Genomic DNA, 23944 nt, shown 5'->3' with positions numbered 1-23944 from the left:
CGTCAAATACTAAGAAAGGGCGGCCTATGAAAGAATTACTACTTTCAATAAGTACACTTAAACGGCTAATTGGGAATAGAAAAACTGTAAAAAGCCCTCTGAGAAAGCCCCCCTCTAACCTTTGATAGTAAGTTTTTCTGTAGTCTGCCTGTTGATGTATTTTCCGTTTGAACTGTGCACAACATGAAGAGACGGAACACTGGCGGCTTGTCACAATGCCCCCGCTGACATCACAATAGCGCTGCTGCCTAGAAAACAAGCTGCGCAGCAGAAGTTGTTCTTTGGGTGGGAGGGTGGGCTAGTGTAAGGAGGGGGCAAGCTCTTTTTTTCCCGGGTGGTAGGGGGATGACAGGAGAAGGGATGCGGGTGGTGAGAAGGGTACAGAGGGCAGGGTTTGGGGGCTGGGAAGGAAAGGGAAAAGATTAGGGTTTGGGGATGATGAAAGGGCTTTCTACGGGTAAGGATGGCAAAGGGTGGCAGTGACGGAAAGTCAGGCAACCTGTCCTGTCCGTCTTTTTGTATCGTGAATTGGAAAGACTGCAAGGGGGAGGGGAGTTGCTTGCGCCCTAAAGGAGGAGTTATTCAGATTCATTGCAGTGGGGGGCGGCGGCTGCAAAACGCACCATTCTTCTTGTTTTTGCTCTGCAAAGCAGCCTTTTCAAGGGTTGGCTTGGGTGACAAAATGTCTTCTGTAGGCGTGGGTTTGTCTCCCTCTCGCTCTCTCTCCCTAAGATGTGTCCGGCATAGGCCAGGGTGCCACTCGAGGCCCAAACCAATTCTGGTTATCGCTTCTCGGCCTTTTGGCTAAGATCAAGTGTAGTATCTGTTCTTATCAGTTTAATATCTGATACGTCCCCTATCTGGGGACCATATATTAAATGGATTTTTAGAACAGGGAGATGGAAAAAGAGCTTGCTCTGTCCACTCCACGCATTGACCTGGTATTGCAGTACCTCCAGGACCGGTGCACCCCTTCTTAACCCAGTTTCCAAAAGCAGAACTCAATTCACCTGATTCATATTAGCCCGGTTTAATGAATTGGAAGAAAGCATACGTCTTCATATGCACCTCAATTTGGCCCATTCACTTTTCACACTTCCTCCTTTTGTTTTTTATCTTTCACACTTTTGACTTTCTTTATTCATCCAAATAGCAAACTCATCACCACTCAACCTGACCAACTCGGCTATGTCCCGTGCTGCAGTTCTCTGTCTTATCTAGATCATTTGCAATTGAATGGAATAGATCCCTTTTGGACAAAGTGGATTCACCTGCTGCTGCAGTGACCACAGGTGTGATAAGATCTAGAAATGGCATCTGGTGCGATCTCTCCGCTTCCACTCCAAAGAAAGTTACCTGTTTATTCCTATCATGCATTGGTTTTTGGGGTTTTCTTTGAGTAATGATGATCTCTTTAGTAGTCTGTTGGCGCCCTCTCCTGGAGGAATAGTTTGCTTGCTCTTGGACATTCTAAAAGAGAGGTCATGATAGACATTGAGCTTCTGAGCTCAATTGGGGACAGTCATGGGTGATGAATGTTTGCAACCTGCTGCAAAGCCTCATACCGCAATATAAGGAACGTCAAATACTAAGAAAGGGCGGCCTATGAAAGAATTACTACTTTCAATAAGTACACTTAAACGGCTAATTGGGAATAGAAAAACTGTAAAAAGCCCTCTGAGAAAGCCCCCCTCTAACCTTTGATAGTAAGTTTTTCTGTAGTCTGCCTGTTGATGTATTTTCCGTTTGAACTGTGCACAACATGAAGAGACGGAACACTGGCGGCTTGTCACAATGCCCCCGCTGACATCACAATAGCGCTGCTGCCTAGAAAACAAGCTGCGCAGCAGAAGTTGTTCTTTGGGTGGGAGGGTGGGCTAGTGTAAGGAGGGGGCAAGCTCTTTTTTTCCCGGGTGGTAGGGGGATGACAGGAGAAGGGATGCGGGTGGTGAGAAGGGTACAGAGGGCAGGGTTTGGGGGCTGGGAAGGAAAGGGAAAAGATTAGGGTTTGGGGATGATGAAAGGGCTTTCTACGGGTAAGGATGGCAAAGGGTGGCAGTGACGGAAAGTCAGGCAACCTGTCCTGTCCGTCTTTTTGTATCGTGAATTGGAAAGACTGCAAGGGGGAGGGGAGTTGCTTGCGCCCTAAAGGAGGAGTTATTCAGATTCATTGCAGTGGGGGGCGGCGGCTGCAAAACGCACCATTCTTCTTGTTTTTGCTCTGCAAAGCAGCCTTTTCAAGGGTTGGCTTGGGTGACAAAATGTCTTCTGTAGGCGTGGGTTTGTCTCCCTCTCGCTCTCTCTCCCTAAGATGTGTCCGGCATAGGCCAGGGTGCCACTCGAGGCCCAAACCAATTCTGGTTATCGCTTCTCGGCCTTTTGGCTAAGATCAAGTGTAGTATCTGTTCTTATCAGTTTAATATCTGATACGTCCCCTATCTGGGGACCATATATTAAATGGATTTTTAGAACAGGGAGATGGAAAAAGAGCTTGCTCTGTCCACTCCACGCATTGACCTGGTATTGCAGTACCTCCAGGACCGGTGCACCCCTTCTTAACCCAGTTTCCAAAAGCAGAACTCAATTCACCTGATTCATATTAGCCCGGTTTAATGAATTGGAAGAAAGCATACGTCTTCATATGCACCTCAATTTGGCCCATTCACTTTTCACACTTCCTCCTTTTGTTTTTTATCTTTCACACTTTTGACTTTCTTTATTCATCCAAATAGCAAACTCATCACCACTCAACCTGACCAACTCGGCTATGTCCCGTGCTGCAGTTCTCTGTCTTATCTAGATCATTTGCAATTGAATGGAATAGATCCCTTTTGGACAAAGTGGATTCACCTGCTGCTGCAGTGACCACAGGTGTGATAAGATCTAGAATTGGCATCTGGTGCGATCTCTCCGCTTCCACTCCAAAGAAAGTTACCTGTTTATTCCTATCATGCATTGGTTTTTGGGGTTTTCTTTGAGTAATGATGATCTCTTTAGTAGTCTGTTGGCGCCCTCTCCTGGAGGAATAGTTTGCTTGCTCTTGGACATTCTAAAAGAGAGGTCATGATAGACATTGAGCTTCTGAGCTCAATTGGGGACAGTCATGGGTGATGAATGTTTGCAACCTGCTGCAAAGCCTCATACCGCAATATAAGGAACGTCAAATACTAAGAAAGGGCGGCCTATGAAAGAATTACTACTTTCAATAAGTACACTTAAACGGCTAATTGGGAATAGAAAAACTGTAAAAAGCCCTCTGAGAAAGCCCCCCTCTAACCTTTGATAGTAAGTTTTTCTGTAGTCTGCCTGTTGATGTATTTTCCGTTTGAACTGTGCACAACATGAAGAGACGGAACACTGGCGGCTTGTCACAATGCCCCCGCTGACATCACAATAGCGCTGCTGCCTAGAAAACAAGCTGCGCAGCAGAAGTTGTTCTTTGGGTGGGAGGGTGGGCTAGTGTAAGGAGGGGGCAAGCTCTTTTTTTCCCGGGTGGTAGGGGGATGACAGGAGAAGGGATGCGGGTGGTGAGAAGGGTACAGAGGGCAGGGTTTGGGGGCTGGGAAGGAAAGGGAAAAGATTAGGGTTTGGGGATGATGAAAGGGCTTTCTACGGGTAAGGATGGCAAAGGGTGGCAGTGACGGAAAGTCAGGCAACCTGTCCTGTCCGTCTTTTTGTATCGTGAATTGGAAAGACTGCAAGGGGGAGGGGAGTTGCTTGCGCCCTAAAGGAGGAGTTATTCAGATTCATTGCAGTGGGGGGCGGCGGCTGCAAAACGCACCATTCTTCTTGTTTTTGCTCTGCAAAGCAGCCTTTTCAAGGGTTGGCTTGGGTGACAAAATGTCTTCTGTAGGCGTGGGTTTGTCTCCCTCTCGCTCTCTCTCCCTAAGATGTGTCCGGCATAGGCCAGGGTGCCACTCGAGGCCCAAACCAATTCTGGTTATCGCTTCTCGGCCTTTTGGCTAAGATCAAGTGTAGTATCTGTTCTTATCAGTTTAATATCTGATACGTCCCCTATCTGGGGACCATATATTAAATGGATTTTTAGAACAGGGAGATGGAAAAAGAGCTTGCTCTGTCCACTCCACGCATTGACCTGGTATTGCAGTACCTCCAGGACCGGTGCACCCCTTCTTAACCCAGTTTCCAAAAGCAGAACTCAATTCACCTGATTCATATTAGCCCGGTTTAATGAATTGGAAGAAAGCATACGTCTTCATATGCACCTCAATTTGGCCCATTCACTTTTCACACTTCCTCCTTTTGTTTTTTATCTTTCACACTTTTGACTTTCTTTATTCATCCAAATAGCAAACTCATCACCACTCAACCTGACCAACTCGGCTATGTCCCGTGCTGCAGTTCTCTGTCTTATCTAGATCATTTGCAATTGAATGGAATAGATCCCTTTTGGACAAAGTGGATTCACCTGCTGCTGCAGTGACCACAGGTGTGATAAGATCTAGAAATGGCATCTGGTGCGATCTCTCCGCTTCCACTCCAAAGAAAGTTACCTGTTTATTCCTATCATGCATTGGTTTTTGGGGTTTTCTTTGAGTAATGATGATCTCTTTAGTAGTCTGTTGGCGCCCTCTCCTGGAGGAATAGTTTGCTTGCTCTTGGACATTCTAAAAGAGAGGTCATGATAGACATTGAGCTTCTGAGCTCAATTGGGGACAGTCATGGGTGATGAATGTTTGCAACCTGCTGCAAAGCCTCATACCGCAATATAAGGAACGTCAAATACTAAGAAAGGGCGGCCTATGAAAGAATTACTACTTTCAATAAGTACACTTAAACGGCTAATTGGGAATAGAAAAACTGTAAAAAGCCCTCTGAGAAAGCCCCCCTCTAACCTTTGATAGTAAGTTTTTCTGTAGTCTGCCTGTTGATGTATTTTCCGTTTGAACTGTGCACAACATGAAGAGACGGAACACTGGCGGCTTGTCACAATGCCCCCGCTGACATCACAATAGCGCTGCTGCCTAGAAAACAAGCTGCGCAGCAGAAGTTGTTCTTTGGGTGGGAGGGTGGGCTAGTGTAAGGAGGGGGCAAGCTCTTTTTTTCCCGGGTGGTAGGGGGATGACAGGAGAAGGGATGCGGGTGGTGAGAAGGGTACAGAGGGCAGGGTTTGGGGGCTGGGAAGGAAAGGGAAAAGATTAGGGTTTGGGGATGATGAAAGGGCTTTCTACGGGTAAGGATGGCAAAGGGTGGCAGTAACGGAAAGTCAGGCAACCTGTCCTGTCCGTCTTTTTGTATCGTGAATTGGAAAGACTGCAAGGGGGAGGGGAGTTGCTTGCGCCCTAAAGGAGGAGTTATTCAGATTCATTGCAGTGGGGGGCGGCGGCTGCAAAACGCACCATTCTTCTTGTTTTTGCTCTGCAAAGCAGCCTTTTCAAGGGTTGGCTTGGGTGACAAAATGTCTTCTGTAGGCGTGGGTTTGTCTCCCTCTCGCTCTCTCTCCCTAAGATGTGTCCGGCATAGGCCAGGGTGCCACTCGAGGCCCAAACCAATTCTGGTTATCGCTTCTCGGCCTTTTGGCTAAGATCAAGTGTAGTATCTGTTCTTATCAGTTTAATATCTGATACGTCCCCTATCTGGGGACCATATATTAAATGGATTTTTAGAACAGGGAGATGGAAAAAGAGCTTGCTCTGTCCACTCCACGCATTGACCTGGTATTGCAGTACCTCCAGGACCGGTGCACCCCTTCTTAACCCAGTTTCCAAAAGCAGAACTCAATTCACCTGATTCATATTAGCCCGGTTTAATGAATTGGAAGAAAGCATACGTCTTCATATGCACCTCAATTTGGCCCATTCACTTTTCACACTTCCTCCTTTTGTTTTTTATCTTTCACACTTTTGACTTTCTTTATTCATCCAAATAGCAAACTCATCACCACTCAACCTGACCAACTCGGCTATGTCCCGTGCTGCAGTTCTCTGTCTTATCTAGATCATTTGCAATTGAATGGAATAGATCCCTTTTGGACAAAGTGGATTCACCTGCTGCTGCAGTGACCACAGGTGTGATAAGATCTAGAATTGGCATCTGGTGCGATCTCTCCGCTTCCACTCCAAAGAAAGTTACCTGTTTATTCCTATCATGCATTGGTTTTTGGGGTTTTCTTTGAGTAATGATGATCTCTTTAGTAGTCTGTTGGCGCCCTCTCCTGGAGGAATAGTTTGCTTGCTCTTGGACATTCTAAAAGAGAGGTCATGATAGACATTGAGCTTCTGAGCTCAATTGGGGACAGTCATGGGTGATGAATGTTTGCAACCTGCTGCAAAGCCTCATACCGCAATATAAGGAACGTCAAATACTAAGAAAGGGCGGCCTATGAAAGAATTACTACTTTCAATAAGTACACTTAAACGGCTAATTAGGAATAGAAAAACTGTAAAAAGCCCTCTGAGAAAGCCCCCCTCTAACCTTTGATAGTAAGTTTTTCTGTAGTCTGCCTGTTGATGTATTTTCCGTTTGAACTGTGCACAACATGAAGAGACGGAACACTGGCGGCTTGTCACAATGCCCCCGCTGACATCACAATAGCGCTGCTGCCTAGAAAACAAGCTGCGCAGCAGAAGTTGTTCTTTGGGTGGGAGGGTGGGCTAGTGTAAGGAGGGGGCAAGCTCTTTTTTTCCCGGGTGGTAGGGGGATGACAGGAGAAGGGATGCGGGTGGTGAGAAGGGTACAGAGGGCAGGGTTTGGGGGCTGGGAAGGAAAGGGAAAAGATTAGGGTTTGGGGATGATGAAAGGGCTTTCTACGGGTAAGGATGGCAAAGGGTGGCAGTGACGGAAAGTCAGGCAACCTGTCCTGTCCGTCTTTTTGTATCGTGAATTGGAAAGACTGCAAGGGGGAGGGGAGTTGCTTGCGCCCTAAAGGAGGAGTTATTCAGATTCATTGCAGTGGGGGGCGGCGGCTGCAAAACGCACCATTCTTCTTGTTTTTGCTCTGCAAAGCAGCCTTTTCAAGGGTTGGCTTGGGTGACAAAATGTCTTCTGTAGGCGTGGGTTTGTCTCCCTCTCGCTCTCTCTCCCTAAGATGTGTCCGGCATAGGCCAGGGTGCCACTCGAGGCCCAAACCAATTCTGGTTATCGCTTCTCGGCCTTTTGGCTAAGATCAAGTGTAGTATCTGTTCTTATCAGTTTAATATCTGATACGTCCCCTATCTGGGGACCATATATTAAATGGATTTTTAGAACAGGGAGATGGAAAAAGAGCTTGCTCTGTCCACTCCACGCATTGACCTGGTATTGCAGTACCTCCAGGACCGGTGCACCCCTTCTTAACCCAGTTTCCAAAAGCAGAACTCAATTCACCTGATTCATATTAGCCCGGTTTAATGAATTGGAAGAAAGCATACGTCTTCATATGCACCTCAATTTGGCCCATTCACTTTTCACACTTCCTCCTTTTGTTTTTTATCTTTCACACTTTTGACTTTCTTTATTCATCCAAATAGCAAACTCATCACCACTCAACCTGACCAACTCGGCTATGTCCCGTGCTGCAGTTCTCTGTCTTATCTAGATCATTTGCAATTGAATGGAATAGATCCCTTTTGGACAAAGTGGATTCACCTGCTGCTGCAGTGACCACAGGTGTGATAAGATCTAGAATTGGCATCTGGTGCGATCTCTCCGCTTCCACTCCAAAGAAAGTTACCTGTTTATTCCTATCATGCATTGGTTTTTGGGGTTTTCTTTGAGTAATGATGATCTCTTTAGTAGTCTGTTGGCGCCCTCTCCTGGAGGAATAGTTTGCTTGCTCTTGGACATTCTAAAAGAGAGGTCATGATAGACATTGAGCTTCTGAGCTCAATTGGGGACAGTCATGGGTGATGAATGTTTGCAACCTGCTGCAAAGCCTCATACCGCAATATAAGGAACGTCAAATACTAAGAAAGGGCGGCCTATGAAAGAATTACTACTTTCAATAAGTACACTTAAACGGCTAATTGGGAATAGAAAAACTGTAAAAAGCCCTCTGAGAAAGCCCCCCTCTAACCTTTGATAGTAAGTTTTTCTGTAGTCTGCCTGTTGATGTATTTTCCGTTTGAACTGTGCACAACATGAAGAGACGGAACACTGGCGGCTTGTCACAATGCCCCCGCTGACATCACAATAGCGCTGCTGCCTAGAAAACAAGCTGCGCAGCAGAAGTTGTTCTTTGGGTGGGAGGGTGGGCTAGTGTAAGGAGGGGGCAAGCTCTTTTTTTCCCGGGTGGTAGGGGGATGACAGGAGAAGGGATGCGGGTGGTGAGAAGGGTACAGAGGGCAGGGTTTGGGGGCTGGGAAGGAAAGGGAAAAGATTAGGGTTTGGGGATGATGAAAGGGCTTTCTACGGGTAAGGATGGCAAAGGGTGGCAGTGACGGAAAGTCAGGCAACCTGTCCTGTCCGTCTTTTTGTATCGTGAATTGGAAAGACTGCAAGGGGGAGGGGAGTTGCTTGCGCCCTAAAGGAGGAGTTATTCAGATTCATTGCAGTGGGGGGCGGCGGCTGCAAAACGCACCATTCTTCTTGTTTTTGCTCTGCAAAGCAGCCTTTTCAAGGGTTGGCTTGGGTGACAAAATGTCTTCTGTAGGCGTGGGTTTGTCTCCCTCTCGCTCTCTCTCCCTAAGATGTGTCCGGCATAGGCCAGGGTGCCACTCGAGGCCCAAACCAATTCTGGTTATCGCTTCTCGGCCTTTTGGCTAAGATCAAGTGTAGTATCTGTTCTTATCAGTTTAATATCTGATACGTCCCCTATCTGGGGACCATATATTAAATGGATTTTTAGAACAGGGAGATGGAAAAAGAGCTTGCTCTGTCCACTCCACGCATTGACCTGGTATTGCAGTACCTCCAGGACCGGTGCACCCCTTCTTAACCCAGTTTCCAAAAGCAGAACTCAATTCACCTGATTCATATTAGCCCGGTTTAATGAATTGGAAGAAAGCATACGTCTTCATATGCACCTCAATTTGGCCCATTCACTTTTCACACTTCCTCCTTTTGTTTTTTATCTTTCACACTTTTGACTTTCTTTATTCATCCAAATAGCAAACTCATCACCACTCAACCTGACCAACTCGGCTATGTCCCGTGCTGCAGTTCTCTGTCTTATCTAGATCATTTGCAATTGAATGGAATAGATCCCTTTTGGACAAAGTGGATTCACCTGCTGCTGCAGTGACCACAGGTGTGATAAGATCTAGAATTGGCATCTGGTGCGATCTCTCCGCTTCCACTCCAAAGAAAGTTACCTGTTTATTCCTATCATGCATTGGTTTTTGGGGTTTTCTTTGAGTAATGATGATCTCTTTAGTAGTCTGTTGGCGCCCTCTCCTGGAGGAATAGTTTGCTTGCTCTTGGACATTCTAAAAGAGAGGTCATGATAGACATTGAGCTTCTGAGCTCAATTGGGGACAGTCATGGGTGATGAATGTTTGCAACCTGCTGCAAAGCCTCATACCGCAATATAAGGAACGTCAAATACTAAGAAAGGGCGGCCTATGAAAGAATTACTACTTTCAATAAGTACACTTAAACGGCTAATTGGGAATAGAAAAACTGTAAAAAGCCCTCTGAGAAAGCCCCCCTCTAACCTTTGATAGTAAGTTTTTCTGTAGTCTGCCTGTTGATGTATTTTCCGTTTGAACTGTGCACAACATGAAGAGACGGAACACTGGCGGCTTGTCACAATGCCCCCGCTGACATCACAATAGCGCTGCTGCCTAGAAAACAAGCTGCGCAGCAGAAGTTGTTCTTTGGGTGGGAGGGTGGGCTAGTGTAAGGAGGGGGCAAGCTCTTTTTTTCCCGGGTGGTAGGGGGATGACAGGAGAAGGGATGCGGGTGGTGAGAAGGGTACAGAGGGCAGGGTTTGGGGGCTGGGAAGGAAAGGGAAAAGATTAGGGTTTGGGGATGATGAAAGGGCTTTCTACGGGTAAGGACGGCAAAGGGTGGCAGTGACGGAAAGTCAGGCAACCTGTCCTGTCCGTCTTTTTGTATCGTGAATTGGAAAGACTGCAAGGGGGAGGGGAGTTGCTTGCGCCCTAAAGGAGGAGTTATTCAGATTCATTGCAGTGGGGGGCGGCGGCTGCAAAACGCACCATTCTTCTTGTTTTTGCTCTGCAAAGCAGCCTTTTCAAGGGTTGGCTTGGGTGACAAAATGTCTTCTGTAGGCGTGGGTTTGTCTCCCTCTCGCTCTCTCTCCCTAAGATGTGTCCGGCATAGGCCAGGGTGCCACTCGAGGCCCAAACCAATTCTGGTTATCGCTTCTCGGCCTTTTGGCTAAGATCAAGTGTAGTATCTGTTCTTATCAGTTTAATATCTGATACGTCCCCTATCTGGGGACCATATATTAAATGGATTTTTAGAACAGGGAGATGGAAAAAGAGCTTGCTCTGTCCACTCCACGCATTGACCTGGTATTGCAGTACCTCCAGGACCGGTGCACCCCTTCTTAACCCAGTTTCCAAAAGCAGAACTCAATTCACCTGATTCATATTAGCCCGGTTTAATGAATTGGAAGAAAGCATACGTCTTCATATGCACCTCAATTTGGCCCATTCACTTTTCACACTTCCTCCTTTTGTTTTTTATCTTTCACACTTTTGACTTTCTTTATTCATCCAAATAGCAAACTCATCACCACTCAACCTGACCAACTCGGCTATGTCCCGTGCTGCAGTTCTCTGTCTTATCTAGATCATTTGCAATTGAATGGAATAGATCCCTTTTGGACAAAGTGGATTCACCTGCTGCTGCAGTGACCACAGGTGTGATAAGATCTAGAATTGGCATCTGGTGCGATCTCTCCGCTTCCACTCCAAAGAAAGTTACCTGTTTATTCCTATCATGCATTGGTTTTTGGGGTTTTCTTTGAGTAATGATGATCTCTTTAGTAGTCTGTTGGCGCCCTCTCCTGGAGGAATAGTTTGCTTGCTCTTGGACATTCTAAAAGAGAGGTCATGATAGACATTGAGCTTCTGAGCTCAATTGGGGACAGTCATGGGTGATGAATGTTTGCAACCTGCTGCAAAGCCTCATACCGCAATATAAGGAACGTCAAATACTAAGAAAGGGCGGCCTATGAAAGAATTACTACTTTCAATAAGTACACTTAAACGGCTAATTGGGAATAGAAAAACTGTAAAAAGCCCTCTGAGAAAGCCCCCCTCTAACCTTTGATAGTAAGTTTTTCTGTAGTCTGCCTGTTGATGTATTTTCCGTTTGAACTGTGCACAACATGAAGAGACGGAACACTGGCGGCTTGTCACAATGCCCCCGCTGACATCACAATAGCGCTGCTGCCTAGAAAACAAGCTGCGCAGCAGAAGTTGTTCTTTGGGTGGGAGGGTGGGCTAGTGTAAGGAGGGGGCAAGCTCTTTTTTTCCCGGGTGGTAGGGGGATGACAGGAGAAGGGATGCGGGTGGTGAGAAGGGTACAGAGGGCAGGGTTTGGGGGCTGGGAAGGAAAGGGAAAAGATTAGGGTTTGGGGATGATGAAAGGGCTTTCTACGGGTAAGGATGGCAAAGGGTGGCAGTGACGGAAAGTCAGGCAACCTGTCCTGTCCGTCTTTTTGTATCGTGAATTGGAAAGACTGCAAGGGGGAGGGGAGTTGCTTGCGCCCTAAAGGAGGAGTTATTCAGATTCATTGCAGTGGGGGGCGGCGGCTGCAAAACGCACCATTCTTCTTGTTTTTGCTCTGCAAAGCAGCCTTTTCAAGGGTTGGCTTGGGTGACAAAATGTCTTCTGTAGGCGTGGGTTTGTCTCCCTCTCGCTCTCTCTCCCTAAGATGTGTCCGGCATAGGCCAGGGTGCCACTCGAGGCCCAAACCAATTCTGGTTATCGCTTCTCGGCCTTTTGGCTAAGATCAAGTGTAGTATCTGTTCTTATCAGTTTAATATCTGATACGTCCCCTATCTGGGGACCATATATTAAATGGATTTTTAGAACAGGGAGATGGAAAAAGAGCTTGCTCTGTCCACTCCACGCATTGACCTGGTATTGCAGTACCTCCAGGACCGGTGCACCCCTTCTTAACCCAGTTTCCAAAAGCAGAACTCAATTCACCTGATTCATATTAGCCCGGTTTAATGAATTGGAAGAAAGCATACGTCTTCATATGCACCTCAATTTGGCCCATTCACTTTTCACACTTCCTCCTTTTGTTTTTTATCTTTCACACTTTTGACTTTCTTTATTCATCCAAATAGCAAACTCATCACCACTCAACCTGACCAACTCGGCTATGTCCCGTGCTGCAGTTCTCTGTCTTATCTAGATCATTTGCAATTGAATGGAATAGATCCCTTTTGGACAAAGTGGATTCACCTGCTGCTGCAGTGACCACAGGTGTGATAAGATCTAGAATTGGCATCTGGTGCGATCTCTCCGCTTCCACTCCAAAGAAAGTTACCTGTTTATTCCTATCATGCATTGGTTTTTGGGGTTTTCTTTGAGTAATGATGATCTCTTTAGTAGTCTGTTGGCGCCCTCTCCTGGAGGAATAGTTTGCTTGCTCTTGGACATTCTAAAAGAGAGGTCATGATAGACATTGAGCTTCTGAGCTCAATTGGGGACAGTCATGGGTGATGAATGTTTGCAACCTGCTGCAAAGCCTCATACCGCAATATAAGGAACGTCAAATACTAAGAAAGGGCGGCCTATGAAAGAATTACTACTTTCAATAAGTACACTTAAACGGCTAATTGGGAATAGAAAAACTGTAAAAAGCCCTCTGAGAAAGCCCCCCTCTAACCTTTGATAGTAAGTTTTTCTGTAGTCTGCCTGTTGATGTATTTTCCGTTTGAACTGTGCACAACATGAAGAGACGGAACACTGGCGGCTTGTCACAATGCCCCCGCTGACATCACAATAGCGCTGCTGCCTAGAAAACAAGCTGCGCAGCAGAAGTTGTTCTTTGGGTGGGAGGGTGGGCTAGTGTAAGGAGGGGGCAAGCTCTTTTTTTCCCGGGTGGTAGGGGGATGACAGGAGAAGGGATGCGGGTGGTGAGAAGGGTACAGAGGGCAGGGTTTGGGGGCTGGGAAGGAAAGGGAAAAGATTAGGGTTTGGGGATGATGAAAGGGCTTTCTACGGGTAAGGATGGCAAAGGGTGGCAGTGACGGAAAGTCAGGCAACCTGTCCTGTCCGTCTTTTTGTATCGTGAATTGGAAAGACTGCAAGGGGGAGGGGAGTTGCTTGCGCCCTAAAGGAGGAGTTATTCAGATTCATTGCAGTGGGGGGCGGCGGCTGCAAAACGCACCATTCTTCTTGTTTTTGCTCTGCAAAGCAGCCTTTTCAAGGGTTGGCTTGGGTGACAAAATGTCTTCTGTAGGCGTGGGTTTGTCTCCCTCTCGCTCTCTCTCCCTAAGATGTGTCCGGCATAGGCCAGGGTGCCACTCGAGGCCCAAACCAATTCTGGTTATCGCTTCTCGGCCTTTTGGCTAAGATCAAGTGTAGTATCTGTTCTTATCAGTTTAATATCTGATACGTCCCCTATCTGGGGACCATATATTAAATGGATTTTTAGAACAGGGAGATGGAAAAAGAGCTTGCTCTGTCCACTCCACGCATTGACCTGGTATTGCAGTACCTCCAGGACCGGTGCACCCCTTCTTAACCCAGTTTCCAAAAGCAGAACTCAATTCACCTGATTCATATTAGCCCGGTTTAATGAATTGGAAGAAAGCATACGTCTTCATATGCACCTCAATTTGGCCCATTCACTTTTCACACTTCCTCCTTTTGTTTTTTATCTTTCACACTTTTGACTTTCTTTATTCATCCAAATAGCAAACTCATCACCACTCAACCTGACCAACTCGGCTATGTCCCGTGCTGCAGTTCTCTGTCTTATCTAGATCATTTGCAATTGAATGGAATAGATCCCTTTTGGACAAAGTGGATTCACCTGCTGCTGCAGTGACCACAGGTGTGATAAGATCTAGAATTGGCATCTGGTGCGATCTCTCCGCTTCCACTCCAAAGAAAGTTACCTGTTTATTCCTATCATGCATTGGTTTTTGGGGTTTTCTTTGAGTAATGATGATCTCTTTAGTAGTCTGTTGGCGCCCTCTCCTGGAGGAATAGTTTGCTTGCTCTTGGACATTCTAAAAGAGAGGTCATGATAGACATTGAGCTTCTGAGCTCAATTGGGGACAGTCATGGGTGATGAATGTTTGCAACCTGCTGCAAAGCCTCATACCGCAATATAAGGAACGTCAAATACTAAGAAAGGGCGGCCTATGAAAGAATTACTACTTTCAATAAGTACACTTAAACGGCTAATTGGGAATAGAAAAACTGTAAAAAGCCCTCTGAGAAAGCCCCCCTCTAACCTTTGATAGTAAGTTTTTCTGTAGTCTGCCTGTTGATGTATTTTCCGTTTGAACTGTGCACAACATGAAGAGACGGAACACTGGCGGCTTGTCACAATGCCCCCGCTGACATCACAATAGCGCTGCTGCCTAGAAAACAAGCTGCGCAGCAGAAGTTGTTCTTTGGGTGGGAGGGTGGGCTAGTGTAAGGAGGGGGCAAGCTCTTTTTTTCCCGGGTGGTAGGGGGATGACAGGAGAAGGGATGCGGGTGGTGAGAAGGGTACAGAGGGCAGGGTTTGGGGGCTGGGAAGGAAAGGGAAAAGATTAGGGTTTGGGGATGATGAAAGGGCTTTCTACGGGTAAGGATGGCAAAGGGTGGCAGTGACGGAAAGTCAGGCAACCTGTCCTGTCCGTCTTTTTGTATCGTGAATTGGAAAGACTGCAAGGGGGAGGGGAGTTGCTTGCGCCCTAAAGGAGGAGTTATTCAGATTCATTGCAGTGGGGGGCGGCGGCTGCAAAACGCACCATTCTTCTTGTTTTTGCTCTGCAAAGCAGCCTTTTCAAGGGTTGGCTTGGGTGACAAAATGTCTTCTGTAGGCGTGGGTTTGTCTCCCTCTCGCTCTCTCTCCCTAAGATGTGTCCGGCATAGGCCAGGGTGCCACTCGAGGCCCAAACCAATTCTGGTTATCGCTTCTCGGCCTTTTGGCTAAGATCAAGTGTAGTATCTGTTCTTATCAGTTTAATATCTGATACGTCCCCTATCTGGGGACCATATATTAAATGGATTTTTAGAACAGGGAGATGGAAAAAGAGCTTGCTCTGTCCACTCCACGCATTGACCTGGTATTGCAGTACCTCCAGGACCGGTGCACCCCTTCTTAACCCAGTTTCCAAAAGCAGAACTCAATTCACCTGATTCATATTAGCCCGGTTTAATGAATTGGAAGAAAGCATACGTCTTCATATGCACCTCAATTTGGCCCATTCACTTTTCACACTTCCTCCTTTTGTTTTTTATCTTTCACACTTTTGACTTTCTTTATTCATCCAAATAGCAAACTCATCACCACTCAACCTGACCAACTCGGCTATGTCCCGTGCTGCAGTTCTCTGTCTTATCTAGATCATTTGCAATTGAATGGAATAGATCCCTTTTGGACAAAGTGGATTCACCTGCTGCTGCAGTGACCACAGGTGTGATAAGATCTAGAATTGGCATCTGGTGCGATCTCTCCGCTTCCACTCCAAAGAAAGTTACCTGTTTATTCCTATCATGCATTGGTTTTTGGGGTTTTCTTTGAGTAATGATGATCTCTTTAGTAGTCTGTTGGCGCCCTCTCCTGGAGGAATAGTTTGCTTGCTCTTGGACATTCTAAAAGAGAGGTCATGATAGACATTGAGCTTCTGAGCTCAATTGGGGACAGTCATGGGTGATGAATGTTTGCAACCTGCTGCAAAGCCTCATACCGCAATATAAGGAACGTCAAATACTAAGAAAGGGCGGCCTATGAAAGAATTACTACTTTCAATAAGTACACTTAAACGGCTAATTGGGAATAGAAAAACTGTAAAAAGCCCTCTGAGAAAGCCCCCCTCTAACCTTTGATAGTAAGTTTTTCTGTAGTCTGCCTGTTGATATATTTTCCGTTTGAACTGTGCACAACATGAAGAGACGGAACACTGGCGGCTTGTCACAATGCCCCCGCTGACATCACAATAGCGCTGCTGCCTAGAAAACAAGCTGCGCAGCAGAAGTTGTTCTTTGGGTGGGAGGGTGGGCTAGTGTAAGGAGGGGGCAAGCTCTTTTTTTCCCGGGTGGTAGGGGGATGACAGGAGAAGGGATGCGGGTGGTGAGAAGGGTACAGAGGGCAGGGTTTGGGGGCTGGGAAGGAAAGGGAAAAGATTAGGGTTTGGGGATGATGAAAGGGCTTTCTACGGGTAAGGATGGCAAAGGGTGGCAGTGACGGAAAGTCAGGCAACCTGTCCTGTCCGTCTTTTTGTATCGTGAATTGGAAAGACTGCAAGGGGGAGGGGAGTTGCTTGCGCCCTAAAGGAGGAGTTATTCAGATTCATTGCAGTGGGGGGCGGCGGCTGCAAAACGCACCATTCTTCTTGTTTTTGCTCTGCAAAGCAGCCTTTTCAAGGGTTGGCTTGGGTGACAAAATGTCTTCTGTAGGCGTGGGTTTGTCTCCCTCTCGCTCTCTCTCCCTAAGATGTGTCCGGCATAGGCCAGGGTGCCATTCGAGGCCCAAACCAATTCTGGTTATCGCTTCTCGGCCTTTTGGCTAAGATCAAGTGTAGTATCTGTTCTTATCAGTTTAATATCTGATACGTCCCCTATCTGGGGACCATATATTAAATGGATTTTTAGAACAGGGAGATGGAAAAAGAGCTTGCTCTGTCCACTCCACGCATTGACCTGGTATTGCAGTACCTCCAGGACCGGTGCACCCCTTCTTAACCCAGTTTCCAAAAGCAGAACTCAATTCACCTGATTCATATTAGCCCGGTTTAATGAATTGGAAGAAAGCATACGTCTTCATATGCACCTCAATTTGGCCCATTCACTTTTCACACTTCCTCCTTTTGTTTTTTATCTTTCACACTTTTGACTTTCTTTATTCATCCAAATAGCAAACTCATCACCACTCAACCTGACCAACTCGGCTATGTCCCGTGCTGCAGTTCTCTGTCTTATCTAGATCATTTGCAATTGAATGGAATAGATCCCTTTTGGACAAAGTGGATTCACCTGCTGCTGCAGTGACCACAGGTGTGATAAGATCTAGAATTGGCATCTGGTGCGATCTCTCCGCTTCCACTCCAAAGAAAGTTACCTGTTTATTCCTATCATGCATTGGTTTTTGGGGTTTTCTTTGAGTAATGATGATCTCTTTAGTAGTCTGTTGGCGCCCTCTCCTGGAGGAATAGTTTGCTTGCTCTTGGACATTCTAAAAGAGAGGTCATGATAGACATTGAGCTTCTGAGCTCAATTGGGGACAGTCATGGGTGATGAATGTTTGCAACCTGCTGCAAAGCCTCATACCGCAATATAAGGAACGTCAAATACTAAGAAAGGGCGGCCTATGAAAGAATTACTACTTTCAATAAGTACACTTAAACGGCTAATTGGGAATAGAAAAACTGTAAAAAGCCCTCTGAGAAAGCCCCCCTCTAACCTTTGATAGTAAGTTTTTCTGTAGTCTGCCTGTTGATGTATTTTCCGTTTGAACTGTGCACAACATGAAGAGACGGAACACTGGCGGCTTGTCACAATGCCCCCGCTGACATCACAATAGCGCTGCTGCCTAGAAAACAAGCTGCGCAGCAGAAGTTGTTCTTTGGGTGGGAGGGTGGGCTAGTGTAAGGAGGGGGCAAGCTCTTTTTTTCCCGGGTGGTAGGGGGATGACAGGAGAAGGGATGCGGGTGGTGAGAAGGGTACAGAGGGCAGGGTTTGGGGGCTGGGAAGGAAAGGGAAAAGATTAGGGTTTGGGGATGATGAAAGGGCTTTCTACGGGTAAGGATGGCAAAGGGTGGCAGTGACGGAAAGTCAGGCAACCTGTCCTGTCCGTCTTTTTGTATCGTGAATTGGAAAGACTGCAAGGGGGAGGGGAGTTGCTTGCGCCCTAAAGGAGGAGTTATTCAGATTCATTGCAGTGGGGGGCGGCGGCTGCAAAACGCACCATTCTTCTTGTTTTTGCTCTGCAAAGCAGCCTTTTCAAGGGTTGGCTTGGGTGACAAAATGTCTTCTGTAGGCGTGGGTTTGTCTCCCTCTCGCTCTCTCTCCCTAAGATGTGTCCGGCATAGGCCAGGGTGCCACTCGAGGCCCAAACCAATTCTGGTTATCGCTTCTCGGCCTTTTGGCTAAGATCAAGTGTAGTATCTGTTCTTATCAGTTTAATATCTGATACGTCCCCTATCTGGGGACCATATATTAAATGGATTTTTAGAACAGGGAGATGGAAAAAGAGCTTGCTCTGTCCACTCCACGCATTGACCTGGTATTGCAGTACCTCCAGGAACGGTGCACCCCTTCTTAACCCAGTTTCCAAAAGCAGAACTCAATTCACCTGATTCATATTAGCCCGGTTTAATGAATTGGAAGAAAGCATACGTCTTCATATGCACCTCAATTTGGCCCATTCACTTTTCACACTTCCTCCTTTTGTTTTTTATCTTTCACACTTTTGACTTTCTTTATTCATCCAAATAGCAAACTCATCACCACTCAACCTGACCAACTCGGCTATGTCCCGTGCTGCAGTTCTCTGTCTTATCTAGATCATTTGCAATTGAATGGAATAGATCCCTTTTGGACAAAGTGGATTCACCTGCTGCTGCAGTGACCACAGGTGTGATAAGATCTAGAATTGGCATCTGGTGCGATCTCTCCGCTTCCACTCCAAAGAAAGTTACCTGTTTATTCCTATCATGCATTGGTTTTTGGGGTTTTCTTTGAGTAATGATGATCTCTTTAGTAGTCTGTTGGCGCCCTCTCCTGGAGGAATAGTTTGCTTGCTCTTGGACATTCTAAAAGAGAGGTCATGATAGACATTGAGCTTCTGAGCTCAATTGGGGACAGTCATGGGTGATGAATGTTTGCAACCTGCTGCAAAGCCTCATACCGCAATATAAGGAACGTCAAATACTAAGAAAGGGCGGCCTATGAAAGAATTACTACTTTCAATAAGTACACTTAAACGGCTAATTGGGAATAGAAAAACTGTAAAAAGCCCTCTGAGAAAGCCCCCCTCTAACCTTTGATAGTAAGTTTTTCTGTAGTCTGCCTGTTGATGTATTTTCCGTTTGAACTGTGCACAACATGAAGAGACGGAACACTGGCGGCTTGTCACAATGCCCCCGCTGACATCACAATAGCGCTGCTGCCTAGAAAACAAGCTGCGCAGCAGAAGTTGTTCTTTGGGTGGGAGGGTGGGCTAGTGTAAGGAGGGGGCAAGCTCTTTTTTTCCCGGGTGGTAGGGGGATGACAGGAGAAGGGATGCGGGTGGTGAGAAGGGTACAGAGGGCAGGGTTTGGGGGCTGGGAAGGAAAGGGAAAAGATTAGGGTTTGGGGATGATGAAAGGGCTTTCTACGGGTAAGGATGGCAAAGGGTGGCAGTGACGGAAAGTCAGGCAACCTGTCCTGTCCGTCTTTTTGTATCGTGAATTGGAAAGACTGCAAGGGGGAGGGGAGTTGCTTGCGCCCTAAAGGAGGAGTTATTCAGATTCATTGCAGTGGGGGGCGGCGGCTGCAAAACGCACCATTCTTCTTGTTTTTGCTCTGCAAAGCAGCCTTTTCAAGGGTTGGCTTGGGTGACAAAATGTCTTCTGTAGGCGTGGGTTTGTCTCCCTCTCGCTCTCTCTCCCTAAGATGTGTCCGGCATAGGCCAGGGTGCCACTCGAGGCCCAAACCAATTCTGGTTATCGCTTCTCGGCCTTTTGGCTAAGATCAAGTGTAGTATCTGTTCTTATCAGTTTAATATCTGATACGTCCCCTATCTGGGGACCATATATTAAATGGATTTTTAGAACAGGGAGATGGAAAAAGAGCTTGCTCTGTCCACTCCACGCATTGACCTGGTATTGCAGTACCTCCAGGACCGGTGCACCCCTTCTTAACCCAGTTTCCAAAAGCAGAACTCAATTCACCTGATTCATATTAGCTCGGTTTAATGAATTGGAAGAAAGCATACGTCTTCATATGCACCTCAATTTGGCCCATTCACTTTTCACACTTCCTCCTTTTGTTTTTTATCTTTCACACTTTTGACTTTCTTTATTCATCCAAATAGCAAACTCATCACCACTCAACCTGACCAACTCGGCTATGTCCCGTGCTGCAGTTCTCTGTCTTATCTAGATCATTTGCAATTGAATGGAATAGATCCCTTTTGGACAAAGTGGATTCACCTGCTGCTGCAGTGACCACAGGTGTGATAAGATCTAGAATTGGCATCTGGTGCGATCTCTCCGCTTCCACTCCAAAGAAAGTTACCTGTTTATTCCTATCATGCATTGGTTTTTGGGGTTTTCTTTGAGTAATGATGATCTCTTTAGTAGTCTGTTGGCGCCCTCTCCTGGAGGAATAGTTTGCTTGCTCTTGGACATTCTAAAAGAGAGGTCATGATAGACATTGAGCTTCTGAGCTCAATTGGGGACAGTCATGGGTGATGAATGTTTGCAACCTGCTGCAAAGCCTCATACCGCAATATAAGGAACGTCAAATACTAAGAAAGGGCGGCCTATGAAAGAATTACTACTTTCAATAAGTACACTTAAACGGCTAATTGGGAATAGAAAAACTGTAAAAAGCCCTCTGAGAAAGCCCCCCTCTAACCTTTGATAGTAAGTTTTTCTGTAGTCTGCCTGTTGATGTATTTTCCGTTTGAACTGTGCACAACATGAAGAGACGGAACACTGGCGGCTTGTCACAATGCCCCCGCTGACATCACAATAGCGCTGCTGCCTAGAAAACAAGCTGCGCAGCAGAAGTTGTTCTTTGGGTGGGAGGGTGGGCTAGTGTAAGGAGGGGGCAAGCTCTTTTTTTCCCGGGTGGTAGGGGGATGACAGGAGAAGGGATGCGGGTGGTGAGAAGGGTACAGAGGGCAGGGTTTGGGGGCTGGGAAGGAAAGGGAAAAGATTAGGGTTTGGGGATGATGAAAGGGCTTTCTACGGGTAAGGATGGCAAAGGGTGGCAGTGACGGAAAGTCAGGCAACCTGTCCTGTCCGTCTTTTTGTATCGTGAATTGGAAAGACTGCAAGGGGGAGGGGAGTTGCTTGCGCCCTAAAGGAGGAGTTATTCAGATTCATTGCAGTGGGGGGCGGCGGCTGCAAAACGCACCATTCTTCTTGTTTTTGCTCTGCAAAGCAGCCTTTTCAAGGGTTGGCTTGGGTGACAAAATGTCTTCTGTAGGCGTGGGTTTGTCTCCCTCTCGCTCTCTCTCCCTAAGATGTGTCCGGCATAGGCCAGGGTGCCACTCGAGGCCCAAACCAATTCTGGTTATCGCTTCTCGGCCTTTTGGCTAAGATCAAGTGTAGTATCTGTTCTTATCAGTTTAATATCTGATACGTCCCCTATCTGGGGACCATATATTAAATGGAATTTTAGAACAGGGAGATGGAAAAAGAGCTTGCTCTGTCCACTCCACGCATTGACCTGGTATTGCAGTACCTCCAGGACCGGTGCACCCCTTCTTAACCCAGTTTCCAAAAGCAGAACTCAATTCACCTGATTCATATTAGCCCGGTTTAATGAATTGGAAGAAAGCATACGTCTTCATATGCACCTCAATTTGGCCCATTCACTTTTCACACTTCCTCCTTTTGTTTTTTATCTTTCACACTTTTGACTTTCTTTATTCATCCAAATAGCAAACTCATCACCACTCAACCTGACCAACTCGGCTATGTCCCGTGCTGCAGTTCTCTGTCTTATCTAGATCATTTGCAATTGAATGGAATAGATCCCTTTTGGACAAAGTGGATTCACCTGCTGCTGCAGTGACCACAGGTGTGATAAGATCTAGAATTGGCATCTGGTGCGATCTCTCCGCTTCCACTCCAAAGAAAGTTACCTGTTTATTTCTATCATGCATTGGTTTTTGGGGTTTTCTTTGAGTAATGATGATCTCTTTAGTAGTCTGTTGGCGCCCTCTCCTGGAGGAATAGTTTGCTTGCTCTTGGACATTCTAAAAGAGAGGTCATGATAGACATTGAGCTTCTGAGCTCAATTGGGGACAGTCATGGGTGATGAATGTTTGCAACCTGCTGCAAAGCCTCATACCGCAATATAAGGAACGTCAAATACTAAGAAAGGGCGGCCTATGAAAGAATTACTACTTTCAATAAGTACACTTAAACGGCTAATTGGGAATAGAAAAACTGTAAAAAGCCCTCTGAGAAAGCCCCCCTCTAACCTTTGATAGTAAGTTTTTCTGTAGTCTGCCTGTTGATGTATTTTCCGTTTGAACTGTGCACAACATGAAGAGACGGAACACTGGCGGCTTGTCACAATGCCCCCGCTGACATCACAATAGCGCTGCTGCCTAGAAAACAAGCTGCGCAGCAGAAGTTGTTCTTTGGGTGGGAGGGTGGGCTAGTGTAAGGAGGGGGCAAGCTCTTTTTTTCCCGGGTGGTAGGGGGATGACAGGAGAAGGGATGCGGGTGGTGAGAAGGGTACAGAGGGCAGGGTTTGGGGGCTGGGAAGGAAAGGGAAAAGATTAGGGTTTGGGGATGATGAAAGGGCTTTCTACGGGTAAGGATGGCAAAGGGTGGCAGTGACGGAAAGTCAGGCAACCTGTCCTGTCCGTCTTTTTGTATCGTGAATTGGAAAGACTGCAAGGGGGAGGGGAGTTGCTTGCGCCCTAAAGGAGGAGTTATTCAGATTCATTGCAGTGGGGGGCGGCGGCTGCAAAACGCACCATTCTTCTTGTTTTTGCTCTGCAAAGCAGCCTTTTCAAGGGTTGGCTTGGGTGACAAAATGTCTTCTGTAGGCGTGGGTTTGTCTCCCTCTCGCTCTCTCTCCCTAAGATGTGTCCGGCATAGGCCAGGGTGCCACTCGAGGCCCAAACCAATTCTGGTTATCGCTTCTCGGCCTTTTGGCTAAGATCAAGTGTAGTATCTGTTCTTATCAGTTTAATATCTGATACGTCCCCTATCTGGGGACCATATATTAAATGGATTTTTAGAACAGGGAGATGGAAAAAGAGCTTGCTCTGTCCACTCCACGCATTGACCTGGTATTGCAGTACCTCCAGGACCGGTGCACCCCTTCTTAACCCAGTTTCCAAAAGCAGAACTCAATTCACCTGATTCATATTAGCCCGGTTTAATGAATTGGAAGAAAGCATACGTCTTCATATGCACCTCAATTTGGCCCATTCACTTTTCACACTTCCTCCTTTTGTTTTTTATCTTTCACACTTTTGACTTTCTTTATTCATCCAAATAGCAAACTCATCACCACTCAACCTGACCAACTCGGCTATGTCCCGTGCTGCAGTTCTCTGTCTTATCTAGATCATTTGCAATTGAATGGAATAGATCCCTTTTGGACAAAGTGGATTCACCTGCTGCTGCAGTGACCACAGGTGTGATAAGATCTAGAATTGGCATCTGGTGCGATCTCTCCGCTTCCACTCCAAAGAAAGTTACCTGTTTATTCCTATCATGCATTGGTTTTTGGGGTTTTCTTTGAGTAATGATGATCTCTTTAGTAGTCTGTTGGCGCCCTCTCCTGGAGGAATAGTTTGCTTGCTCTTGGACATTCTAAAAGAGAGGTCATGATAGACATTGAGCTTCTGAGCTCAATTGGGGACAGTCATGGGTGATGAATGTTTGCAACCTGCTGCAAAGCCTCATACCGCAATATAAGGAACGTCAAATACTAAGAAAGGGCGGCCTATGAAAGAATTACTACTTTCAATAAGTACACTTAAACGGCTAATTGGGAATAGAAAAACTGTAAAAAGCCCTCTGAGAAAGCCCCCCTCTAACCTTTGATAGTAAGTTTTTCTGTAGTCTGCCTGTTGATGTATTTTCCGTTTGAACTGTGCACAATATGAAGAGACGGAACACTGGCGGCTTGTCACAATGCCCCCGCTGACATCACAATAGCGCTGCTGCCTAGAAAACAA

The 23944-nt window shown here is 46.5% G+C and overlaps 15 non-coding genes across 15 annotated transcripts; all 15 read left to right on the top strand.

Moving 5' to 3' along the window:
• Window positions 1-784: 784 nt before the first annotated feature.
• On the top strand, window positions 785-975 carry LOC142252777 (U2 spliceosomal RNA). Its single transcript, XR_012726144.1, has one exon. It is a non-coding gene; the product is annotated as a U2 spliceosomal RNA (small nuclear RNA).
• A 1388-nt stretch (window positions 976-2363) lies between these two features.
• LOC142252776 (U2 spliceosomal RNA) lies at window positions 2364-2554 on the top strand. Its single transcript, XR_012726143.1, has one exon. It is a non-coding gene; the product is annotated as a U2 spliceosomal RNA (small nuclear RNA).
• A 1388-nt stretch (window positions 2555-3942) lies between these two features.
• On the top strand, window positions 3943-4133 carry LOC142252775 (U2 spliceosomal RNA). The gene has a single exon (XR_012726142.1). It is a non-coding gene; the product is annotated as a U2 spliceosomal RNA (small nuclear RNA).
• Window positions 4134-5521: 1388 nt separating this feature from the next.
• On the top strand, window positions 5522-5712 carry LOC142252774 (U2 spliceosomal RNA). Its single transcript, XR_012726141.1, has one exon. It is a non-coding gene; the product is annotated as a U2 spliceosomal RNA (small nuclear RNA).
• A 1388-nt stretch (window positions 5713-7100) lies between these two features.
• Window positions 7101-7291, top strand: LOC142252772 (U2 spliceosomal RNA). The gene has a single exon (XR_012726139.1). It is a non-coding gene; the product is annotated as a U2 spliceosomal RNA (small nuclear RNA).
• Window positions 7292-8679: 1388 nt separating this feature from the next.
• LOC142252771 (U2 spliceosomal RNA) lies at window positions 8680-8870 on the top strand. Its single transcript, XR_012726138.1, has one exon. It is a non-coding gene; the product is annotated as a U2 spliceosomal RNA (small nuclear RNA).
• Window positions 8871-10258: 1388 nt separating this feature from the next.
• LOC142252770 (U2 spliceosomal RNA) lies at window positions 10259-10449 on the top strand. Its single transcript, XR_012726137.1, has one exon. It is a non-coding gene; the product is annotated as a U2 spliceosomal RNA (small nuclear RNA).
• Window positions 10450-11837: 1388 nt separating this feature from the next.
• On the top strand, window positions 11838-12028 carry LOC142252769 (U2 spliceosomal RNA). Its single transcript, XR_012726136.1, has one exon. It is a non-coding gene; the product is annotated as a U2 spliceosomal RNA (small nuclear RNA).
• Window positions 12029-13416: 1388 nt separating this feature from the next.
• LOC142252768 (U2 spliceosomal RNA) lies at window positions 13417-13607 on the top strand. The gene has a single exon (XR_012726135.1). It is a non-coding gene; the product is annotated as a U2 spliceosomal RNA (small nuclear RNA).
• A 1388-nt stretch (window positions 13608-14995) lies between these two features.
• Window positions 14996-15186, top strand: LOC142252767 (U2 spliceosomal RNA). Its single transcript, XR_012726134.1, has one exon. It is a non-coding gene; the product is annotated as a U2 spliceosomal RNA (small nuclear RNA).
• A 1388-nt stretch (window positions 15187-16574) lies between these two features.
• LOC142252766 (U2 spliceosomal RNA) lies at window positions 16575-16765 on the top strand. Its single transcript, XR_012726133.1, has one exon. It is a non-coding gene; the product is annotated as a U2 spliceosomal RNA (small nuclear RNA).
• A 1388-nt stretch (window positions 16766-18153) lies between these two features.
• Window positions 18154-18344, top strand: LOC142252424 (U2 spliceosomal RNA). Its single transcript, XR_012725802.1, has one exon. It is a non-coding gene; the product is annotated as a U2 spliceosomal RNA (small nuclear RNA).
• Window positions 18345-19732: 1388 nt separating this feature from the next.
• Window positions 19733-19923, top strand: LOC142252765 (U2 spliceosomal RNA). Its single transcript, XR_012726132.1, has one exon. It is a non-coding gene; the product is annotated as a U2 spliceosomal RNA (small nuclear RNA).
• A 1388-nt stretch (window positions 19924-21311) lies between these two features.
• LOC142252880 (U2 spliceosomal RNA) lies at window positions 21312-21502 on the top strand. The gene has a single exon (XR_012726244.1). It is a non-coding gene; the product is annotated as a U2 spliceosomal RNA (small nuclear RNA).
• Window positions 21503-22890: 1388 nt separating this feature from the next.
• Window positions 22891-23081, top strand: LOC142252764 (U2 spliceosomal RNA). Its single transcript, XR_012726131.1, has one exon. It is a non-coding gene; the product is annotated as a U2 spliceosomal RNA (small nuclear RNA).
• Window positions 23082-23944: the final 863 nt, after the last annotated feature.

This window comes from Anomaloglossus baeobatrachus, chromosome 9 (genome assembly GCF_048569485.1).
Source record: "Anomaloglossus baeobatrachus isolate aAnoBae1 chromosome 9, aAnoBae1.hap1, whole genome shotgun sequence".
NCBI classification, from domain to species: domain Eukaryota; kingdom Metazoa; phylum Chordata; class Amphibia; order Anura; family Aromobatidae; genus Anomaloglossus; species Anomaloglossus baeobatrachus.
Note: the sequence above shows the minus strand (reverse complement) of the source record. Positions and strands in the feature narration are given on the sequence as shown.